Raw genomic sequence first — 10,985 nt, 5'->3', positions numbered from 1 at the left:
ATGTCATTACACCGCACCCCTCCTCATTACAGAGATGCACATCACCTGATTTACTTAATTGGTAGTTGGCTCTCAGCCTATACAGCTTGGAGTAGGACAACATGTATAAAAAGTATCATGTGATCAAAATACTCATTTGCCTAATAATTCTGCACACAGTGTAGTACGTAGTATGTACGCAGCTTTGGGGATCTTGGATGGTGGAGCGCACTCTTGGTAAATCTAAGCTGCACACTGACAAAGTGATAAGAATTTCTAATAATGAGGGTAAAGAGAAATTAGACTAAAAAGTTGTATAAAAGAATCACAATCCGTCCCTTATTTTCTAATGATTGACTGGGAGAGTAAGTGCTAATGGCTGTGATTATCTTACCAAGCTAATTTGCTCAAGGTGGGACCGTAATACAGAGATTTTATTCACAAACTATGTGATTGATTTATAGTAATGGCAATGATACAGATGATAACCTGGACTCTATGGTGGTACAACGTTCCTACAATGTTCCAGCTCCTGGTTTCCCCTGGACCCTGTAGAAGTTGCTAGTTTTTATACGGCTTTAGTTACGCCGATGCCGGTAGCATTAAATTTAAGCATTTAATATCAGGGCCACAAGCTTTTCCCTGTATATGTCTGTGCTGTCACTATGTATCGTGAGCAGGCGTCTTGTATGGGGTCACTCTAATGGGGGCACTTTAGCTTTCTTTATGGGGACAAAGACTACTATAATAGAGGAGCAGACGGAGCCGTATCTCCAGCCTCCCTGGAATTGATTCCTAGAATATGAAGCAGCTTAGACAGAATGATAAATCATATTCCAGCCGTCCACCCGACTCTGCAGCTTCCATGCGGGTCTCCATATTCACTCTATATACAAGGAATAATACTGTATATGTCGCGGGCGGGGAGGAGGGTGTCAACACTGCGCTCACCCCACTGCTCGGGTCCGGCTGCTGCTGCTCTGTGGTGGCTCGAGCTGTGGGCCGGATCCTGGGGGTCTCGAGCGGCGCTCCTCGCCCGTGAGTGAAAGGGGGTTTTGATTTGTTGGTGGGGGATTGGATTAAAGTCCGTGATGCCACCCACGGTTGTAGTGATTGTGTGGGCACCACCGCTGCTCTGTCTGGGGATCCCGGGAGTGGTGGTATGGAGCAGCTAGTTGTTGATTTGCCCCTCTGTGGGTAGGGGGTTTGGTGGTCCCGGTGCCCGGTGATGGGGTTGGGATGGTGGACAGGCGGGTTATGGGGCCTGTGGAGGTGCAGGGACGCAGAGGCAGCGCTGTGCCGCACGGCACTGAGGTACTCACTCAGCCCAAGGATGATGACACAGTTCACGGTAAACAAACGGCTGGTTGGACGGTTCCCTCGGACGGCTGCGGTGCTGATGTTCCCTGCAGTTAACGGTGACAGTCTCTTCCCTAAACCCAAGTTTAATGTTGGTAGCGATGGATTCCCACCGGTAACCCGCTCCCCGACTTGGATATGGGCCGGAGGAGCCCCACTCTTGCCCACAGGCGCTGGCCCTGGGAAACTGGTGCCTTGGCGGTGGCGGTGTCTCCCCTTCACGGTTGGACGGTTGCCTTCACTCGGGACTTTGCTGCTGGGAGACCCGGAGGTCCCCTTTACTGACGGATTTGGCAAATTCGGCGACTCCTAGCCTTGCCGGGATCCGAAAGGCCCCTGCCACTGGTGCTGACTGTTCTTTGTATACCGCTCCGGTACCGCCGGGTCACCACCCGTCCACGGTCCTTTCGGCAACCTCCGAGCAGTCTCTCCTGCAGACGGTCACCACCGTCTGTCAACCTTGCTGTCTCAGTCCGGGGCACACACCCGGACCAACTTCAGGCTTCTTGCTGTCGCTTTTCTCTTTCTCTACTTTTCCTCCTTCTACTTCACTGTTTACTCCTTCACTTCCCTAGCTGATCTGCCTGGTTTCCCTGCCTCCAGGACTGTGTACTCCTTGGTGGGTGGAGACCAACCGCCTGGCTCCACCCCCTGGTGTGATCATCAGCCCCTGGAGGAAGGCAACAAGGGTTTCTGGTCTGACCTTGGTGTTCCTGCAGGGATGTGGGGTGTGTGTGGTGTTATGACCGGTGACCCCTGGCTTGCCCAGGGCGTCACATATATACAATGTGTGGAAATATAAGAAGGGTTCCGCTGATAGAAACCCTTCCACATCATCTTATGGACCAATATTTCCACAGTACACAGTACCTCATCTATCCACATATATACACACAGTGCCAGGTATTAATGCTGCCTGATACGGGTTTATTTATATTCTAGGGAGGGGGAGTAGAACAAAAAGGCTTTACGTGTTGATGTGCCCCCCGGACCTTCAGGGGTGGTGGCTCGAGGGTCTTGCGGACACGGCGAATAGAATGGGGGACGTAGATGTACGGGCTAGGCCGTTAAAGGTTTGTGACGCCACCCACGGTGTGTGGTGAGGTGGGACACCACCGCTGCTGTTACGGGGCACCCGGGGGAGATGTTGTGCAGCAAGATGTTAACCCCTCCATGGGCAGGGATGGTGGCCCCGGAACCCAATGACTCTGGTGCAGGGAAGATGGCGGCCGCAGGGGGGGATGTTGGTGTACTCACTGTCAGTAGTAAAACACGCAAGTCTCTGGTAAACCAAGATGGTGGTGGCTGGTGCCACGGCCGGATGCGTTCGGGTTTCCCCACCCGGCTGCAGGTCTCTATCCTTGTCCTGCACCTTTTTAGTAGAAAAGACTTCCTTGTATGAAACATAGGAGTCCGCTCACAGCTCGATGTGGCCTAAGGAGCCGTGCCCGCAGACGCTGGCCCGTGGGATCTCTGGGCCTTGGCGGTGACCTCTTATCCCTAATCGGTGGCTGTTGTCTTCTATGAGGGACTGTGGGTGGGACAGGACCTCTAGTCCTGGCCTCAATCGGTTAATTATCCAATTCCAGTAGGTTCTGGTTCCTGGCTTCAGGGTCCGAGTACCCCCCTTTGTGCACGGGTTCCGGTCGGGTCCCCAGTGTAGGTACCGGTGGGCTACAACCCTGTCCCGGTCCACCTCGGTTCTGCCGGGCCGTCTTCCCGTCTCCTGCTGACAGAGACCACCGTCTGCCTCCTAGTCAAGGCACCAGGGCTCCTACCCTGGTACCAGTCAGTTTACTTCAGGCCTGACACACAGGCCTGATCTCCACTCTCCACTGAACTCAGACTTTCACTGACTGTTTTCCGGCCCGGGCTGTCTAGACTCCTTGGTGGGCGTCTTCCAACTGCCTGGTTCTGCCCCCTGGTGTGTCTATCTGTCCCTAAGGGGGGTGACTAGGGTTTAATGGTTGGCTGTGTGTTTCCTAGTGAGGGAAAGGTGTAATGCGGGGGCCTATTTGTGACTACCTGGTTTTGCCAGGGCATCACATTTACTAATTTCTCTTTGATCCCCCTATACTATAAATCTTCTGCCTTAATAACCTATTTTATAGCCATACAATGTCCTGTCCATCTCCTCATTCCCAGCATTGCTATGTCCTGTAATCCCCTCACTCCGAGCATTACTATGTCCTGTAATCCCCTCACTCCGAGCATTACTATGTCCTATAATCCCCTCACTCCGAGCATTACTATGTCCTGTAATTCCCTCACTCCCAGCATTGCTCTGTCCTGTCCATCTCCTCACTTCCAGCATTGCTATGTCCTGTCCATCTGTGGCGCCCTGGACAAGCCAGGTCGTCACAGGTACTACACCAACACACCCCACACCCCGTCTAGGCACACCGAGGCCAAACACAAATCCTTGTTGCCTTCCTCCAGGGGCTGATGTCCACACCAGGGGGTGGGCCAGGCGGTTGGTCCCGCCCACCGAGGAGTTCACAGTCCTGGAGGCGGGAAAGGTTTTCAGTTTAGTTTTGGAGAGGAAAGTGGTAGGAGAGGAGACTGACCGTGTCCGGGTGTGTAGCCCAGGCACTCAGCAAGGTTGGCAGATGGTGGTGACCGTCTGCAGGAGAGGCTGATTGGAGTGAACCGTATGGACCGGGGACGGGCGGTGGCCCGCCGGTACCAGATCGGGGAGTGAAGAGAAGCCAGCACCATCCGGCAGGGCCTACGGACCCCGACCAGGCTAGGAGTCGCCGTAAAACCGGTCAAATCCGTTAGCAGCCAAGACACGATTGAAGGCAACAGCTCACACCGTAGAGGGAAACACAGTCACCGCTAAGGCTACAGTTCCCAGGGCCAGAGCCTGCAGGCAAAAGGGGCTCCCTCAGCATCCATCCAAGCTGGGGAGCGGGTTACCGGTGGGAAGCCATTGGAACCGTAAACACAACACAGGTGCAGGGAAAGGCAGTCACCATCAACCTACCGGGAGGAGAACACCGCAGCCGCCTGTGGGACCCGTCCATCCAGCCGTTTGTTTGACCAGAGACTCTGTGTGAATTACTGGCTGAGTGAGTACCACCGTGCCGTGCGGCACAGCGCTGCCCCCGCGACCCTGCACCTCACCAGGCCCCGTAACCCGCCTGTCATCCCCAAACCCTCACCGGGGCCCCGGGACAACCAACCCCCCTTCCCACGGAGGGGAGAAAACAACATCCAAGCTGCTCCCTATCATCGCTCCCGGGATCCCCGTCCAGAGCAGCGGTGGTGTCACAACCTCATCACAACCGTGGGTGGCGTCACGGACAATAAATCCCCAAAACCATTCCCCTTTTAACTCACGGGCGAGGAGCGCCGCTCGAGTCCCCGGGATCCGGCCCACCGCTCGAGCCACCACCGAACAGCAAGCGAAGCAACAGCAGCGCCGGACCCGAGCGTGGTGAGCGCAGCGTCCCCTCCCCGCCCGCGACACATCTCCTCACTCCCAGCATTGCTATGTCCTGTCAATCTCCTCACTCCCAGCATTGCTATGTTCTGTCCATCTCCTCCCTCCCAGTATTGCTATGTCCTGTCCATCTCCTCACTCCCAGTATTGCTATGTCCTGTCCATCTCCTCACTCCCAGTATTGCTATGTCCTGTCCATCTCCTCACTCCCAGCATTGCTCTGTCCTGTCCATCTCCTCACTCCCAGCATTGCTCTGTCCTGTCCATCTCCTCACTCCCAGCATTGCTCTGTCCCGTCCATCTCCTCACTCCCAGCATTGCTATGTCCTGTCCATCTCCTCACTCTCAGCATTGCTATGTCCTGTCCATCTCCTCACTCTCAGCATTGCTCTGTCCTGTCCATCTCCTCACTCCCAGCATTGCTATGTCCTGTCCATCTCCTCACTTCCAGCATTGCTCTGTCCTGTCCATCTCCTCACTCCCAGCATTGCTCTGTCCTGTCCATCCCCTCACTCCCAGCATTGCTATGTCTTGCAATCCGCTCACTCCCAGCATTGCTATGTCTTGTAATCTGCTCACTCCCAGCATTGCTATGTCTTGTAATCCGCTCACTCCCAGCATTGCTATGTTTTGTAATCCCCTCACTGCCAACATTGCTTTGTCTTGTAATCCCCTCACTCCCAGCATTGCTTTGTCCTGTCCATCCTCTCACTCCCAGCATTGCTATGTCCTGTCCATCCCCTCACTCCCAGCATTGCTATGTCCTGTCCATCCCCTCACTCCCAGCATTGCTATGTCCTGTCCATCTCCTCACTCCCAGCATTGCTCTGTCCCGTCCATCTCCTCACTCCCAGCATTGCTATGTCCTGTCCATCCCCTCACTCCCAGCATTGCTATGTCCTGTCCATCCCCTCACTCCCAGCATTGCTCTGTCCTGTCCATCTCCTCACTCCCAGCATTGCTATGTCCTGTAATCCCCTCACTCCCAGCAGTGCTATGTCCTGTCCATCCCCTCACTCCCAGCATTGCTCTGTCCTGTCCATCTCCTCACTCTCAGCATTGCTATGTCCTGTCCATCTCCTCACTCCCAGCAGTGCTATGTTCTGTCCATCTCCTCACTCCCAGCATTGCTCTGTCCTGTCCATCTCCTCACTCTCAGCATTGCTATGTCCTGTCCATCTCCTCACTCCCAGCATTGCTATGTCCTGTCCATCTCCTCACTCCCAGCATTGCTCTGTCCTGTCCATCCCCTCACTCCCAGCATTGCTCTGTCCTGTCCATCCCCTCACTCCCAGCATTGCTATGTCCTGTCCATCTCCTCACTCCCAGCAGTGCTATGTCCTGTCCATCTCCTCACTCCCAGCATTGCTCTGTCCTGTCCATCTCCTCACTCCCAGCATTGCTATGTTCTGTAATCTCCTCACTCCCAGCATTGCTATGTCCTGTCCATCTCCTCACTCCCAGCAGTGCTATGTCCTGTCCATCCCCTCACTCCCAGCATTGCTCTGTCCTGTCCATCTCCTCACTCCCAGCAGTGCTATGTCCTGTCCATCTCCTCACTCCCAGCATTGCTATGTCCTGTCCATCTCCTCACTCACAGCATTGCTCTGTCCTGTCCATCTCCTCACTCCCAGCATTGCTATGTCCTGTCCATCTCCTCACTCCCAGCATTGCTATGTCCTGTAATCTCCTCACTCCCAGCATTGCTCTGTCCTGTCCATCTCCTCACTCCCAGCATTGCTATGTCCTGTAATCTCCTCACTCCCAGCATTGCTCTGTCCTGTCCATCTCCTCACTCCCAGCATTGCTATGTCCTGTAATCCCCTCACTCCCAGCATTGATATGTCCTGTAATCCCCTCACTCCCAGCATTGCTATGTCCTGTAATCCCCTCACTCCCAGCATTGCTATGTCCTGTAATCCCCTCACTCCCAGCATTGCTCTGTCCCGTCCATCTCCTCACTCCCAGCATTGCTATGTCCTGTCCATCCCCTCACTCCCAGCATTGCTCTGTCCTGTCCATCTCCTCACTCCCAGCATTGCTCTGTCCTGTCCATCCCCTCACTCCCAGCATTGCTATGTCCTGTAATCCCCTCACTCCCAGCATTGCTCTGTCCTGTCCATCTCCTCACTCCCAGCATTGCTCTGTCCTGTCCATCTCCTCACTCCCAGCATTGCTATGTCCTGTCCATCTCCTCACTCCCAGCATTGCTATGTCCTGTAATCTCCTCACTCCCAGCATTGCTCTGTCCTGTCCATCCCCTCACTCCCAGCATTGCTATGTCCTGTAATCCCCTCAGTCCCAGCATTGCTCTGTCCTGTCCATCTCCTCACTCCCAGCATTGCTATGTCCTGTCCATCTCCTCACTCCCAGCATTGCTATGTCCTGTAATCTCCTCACTCCCAGCATTGCTCTGTCCTGTCCATCTCCTCACTCCCAGCATTGCTATGTCCTGTAATCCCCTCACTCCCAGCATTGCTCTGTCCTGTCCATCTCCTCACTCCCAGCATTGCTCTGTCCTGTCCATCTCCTCACTCCCAGCATTGCTATGTCCTGTCCATCCCCTCACTCCCAGCATTGCTATGTCCTGTAATCTCCTCACTCCCAGCATTGCTATGTCCTGTCCATCCCCTCACTCCCAGCATTGCTATGTCCTGTCCATCTCCTCACTCCCAGCATTGCTCTGTCCTGTCCATCCCCTCACTCCCAGCATTGCTATGTCCTGTCCATCTCCTCACTCCCAGCATTGCTCTGTCCTGTCCATCTCCTCACTCCCAGCATTGCTATGTCCTGTCCATCCCCTCACTCCCAGCATTGCTATGTCCTGTAATCTCCTCACTCCCAGCATTGCTATGTCCTGTCCATCCCCTCACTCCCAGCATTGCTATGTCCTGTCCATCTCCTCACTCCCAGCATTGCTATGTCCTGTCCATCCCCTCACTCCCGCCATTGCTATGTCCTGTAATCCCCTCACTCCCGCCATTGCTATGTCCTGTAATCCCCTCACTCCCAGCATTGCTATGTCCTGTCCATCTCCTCACCCCCAGCATTGCTCTGTCCTGTCCATCTCCTCACTCCCAGCATTGCTCTGTCCTGTAATCCCCTCACCCCCAGCATTGCTCTGTCCTGTCCATCCCCTCACTCCCAGCATTGCTATGTCCTGTAATCCCCTCACTCCCAGCATTGCTCTGTCCTGTCCATCCTCTCACTCTCAGCATTGCTCTGTCCTGTAATCCCCTCACCCCCAGCATTGCTCTGTCCTGTCCATCCTCTCACTCTCAGCATTGCTATGTCCTGTAATCCCCTCACTCCCAGCATTGCTCTGTCCTGTCCATCCTCTCACTCTCAGCATTGCTCTGTCCTGTCCATCCCCTCACTCCCAGCATTGCTATGTCCTGTAATCCCCTCACCCCCAGCATTGCTCTGTCCTGTCCATCCCCTCACTCCCAGCATTGCTCTGTCCTGTAATCCCCTCACCCCCAGCATTGCTCTGTCCTGTCCATCCTCTCACTCTCAGCATTGCTCTCTAAGAATACTGTAGACTGCTGTAATATTATGTAACATGTAGCTGCGCCCTCTTGTGGCAATGTTTGGTATTGCTTCTCTGTTCCTGGGCTTTTTGTTACTTCTAATCCTTCTGCTACAGAGTTTGCTGCTTTCCTCTCTTCCTCACATTCTCCAGCTGCTTCCACAGCCTGCAGGGGGCATCCTCCTCACACCAGACACCTCTGTCACATTCAGGATCACAGGGATCACAGCTGCTTCCCCCTCTGCAGGATTTTATCAATGGACTGGAAGTGCAGTGTCTCCAGCTGGCACAGCTCCATGCCTGCCAGCCTGTCTGCACTGGGGCTCTCTGCTCCTGGCTTTATGAATGGAGGATCTGAGGAGAAGTGCTGAGGAGGCTGCAGGGGATGACACCGGTGCCACTGCACACCCCATGCCAAGTAAGTGCAGGAGGTCTCTGCAAGAACAATGTGCCCTGGAGCTGGGAGTGAGGAGCTGCAGTCCTATGTAAAAGCATCTCACACTCAGCTCTGCTACATATATGTATGCATAATCCATTATACTGCTACAGTCAGCCTGTGGGGACCAGACTGGATCATTGTTCACCCAGCACAGAGTATGGAGGGTATCTGTAATATTATATAATGGTGCAGGTCACCACCACCAGCCCTGAGTAGTATGGTACTTTGTCAGGATGAAGACACTTTATGTATATGCAGAAAATAATAATAACAATAGTAATCATTAATTTAACACATGTAATATTGGGTAGTGTCTATGTAGAATTTATTATTATTATTATTATTATTATTATTATTATTATTATTATTATTATTATTATTATTAATATTAATAATAATAATAATAATAATAATAATAGATAACTTAATAGATTAGATGCTTGGTAATGTGTATGCATATAATAATATATTGTTATTATTATTATTAGCAATGATAATAAGCAATAATAATATCAATTAATAAATCAAAGAACAATGTTAGTTGCCAGTTGCATTGATTTTGTGATGGTCTTAAAACTGTTGTAATAAAAAATATAAAACAGCTAAAAAATGTACATTAATACTATTGTTATTATTTTTAATAATTATAATATATCAGAATATACCTATAGGCTATCCAATATTAAATAGATTAAGATAATAATAATAATAATAATAATAAAAAATAATATCTTAATATATTTAATATTGGATAGCCTATAGGTATATTTTGATATTATTATTATTGTTATTTTTTATTTTATTTTTATATTATTATTATTATTATTATTATTAATAATAATAATAATAATAATAATGTATCAGAATATACCTATAAGGTTTCCAATATTAAAAATATTAAGATAATAATAATAATAATCACATCTTAATTTATTTAATATTGGAGAGCCTATACGTATATTCTGATATATTATTATTATTATTATTATTAATAATAATAATAATAATATATCAGAATATACCTATAGGCTCTCCAATATTAAATAAATTAAGATAATAATGATAATAATCATATCTTAATATTTTTAATATTGGAGAGCCTATAGGTATATTCTGATATATTATTATTATTATTATTATTTGAATCCTGAAAGTGTCTATGTAGAAATAATAATAATAATAATAATAATAATAATCAGGGTATATCAGAATATACATAGACACTATGCAATATTAAATCTATGAAGTTATTATTATTATTTTTTTTTATAATTTTTTTATTGCAACATTTTAAGACAATCCCAAAACCTTTGAACAATACCAATGCAACTGGCGAGTAAAATTGTTCTATGATGATGATGATGATGATCATCATTATTATTATTTCCCCTCTGCATTGTGATATCTCCAGCTGTGCTTCATCTGTATAGGAGAGATAGCCCTTTATTAGTGCAGATTAACATCATTACGTTCTCCTTCTACTCCCAGTACTTGTAATTTGTAATTTGTTTCTTACTGGTTTTATACAGGAGATTCACTTTATGGAGAATCACTTTTTTTTAACTCTTTAAGGGGGTATTTTGGTGAATTGGCGTTTTTATAGATCAGACACTTGACTCCCTTCCTCCCTCCCATATAATATAGTGGGTGTCCACCTCTATCCACCAACAACAGCAACCGCCTATTAGAGACCATGGGACCTGGTGCCCCCAAAATGTGGGGATCCTCCAATTTCTATGGGAAAACAAGTCACCTGGACTAAATGTAGCCGCTTAGTGCCACAGAGGATGATATAAAGGACCACGGAGCATTATATACTGGCACCTTTGTAATAAATCAGATACAAATCATGGTACCCACCAATCTTTTCATGGTTAGTGCACGTGTGTAACAATGTCAGATATATACAATGTGCATATGCATTATTTTCTTGTATTATTGTATACGTGCATTTATGGAGTCACAGAAGGGACATATTGATTACCTGCCCATTGTATACTTATATTCATGTATTAATATGGAAGAATAGACAGCAGTTATCTATGACTTGTATACCTGAAGTAAAGTGATAAGGGATGTTATAAATATTCAGTTGTCTCTGAATTTTATACTTGTCTATAAGTAGAAAAAAAAAGTTTCCCCTAAGTCTGGAAAGTGGACAAGTTCTTATAACACAGAGAACCCCATTAATTGGAGAATGGTGACGACACGGTTCCTGCAGCGGCCACTGCTGG

At 49.1% G+C, this 10,985-nt stretch overlaps 1 protein-coding gene across 1 annotated transcript in view; it reads left to right on the top strand.

Annotated features, from left to right (window-relative positions):
- Positions 1-8,516: 8,516 nt before the first annotated feature.
- Positions 8,517-10,985, top strand: part of LOC142277461 (histamine H2 receptor-like) — a 152,145-nt gene continuing 149,676 nt past the window's right edge. The window contains exon 1 of the mRNA XM_075332643.1: positions 8,517-8,730. The gene's annotated coding sequence lies outside the window, so the exon portion shown is untranslated. The remainder of the gene's footprint in view (positions 8,731-10,985) is intronic.

This window comes from Anomaloglossus baeobatrachus, chromosome 1 (genome assembly GCF_048569485.1).
Source record: "Anomaloglossus baeobatrachus isolate aAnoBae1 chromosome 1, aAnoBae1.hap1, whole genome shotgun sequence".
Classification (NCBI taxonomy): Eukaryota; Metazoa; Chordata; class Amphibia; order Anura; family Aromobatidae; genus Anomaloglossus; species Anomaloglossus baeobatrachus.
The sequence above is the reverse complement of the archived record's forward strand: the minus strand, read 5'-3'. Positions and strand labels throughout refer to the sequence as shown.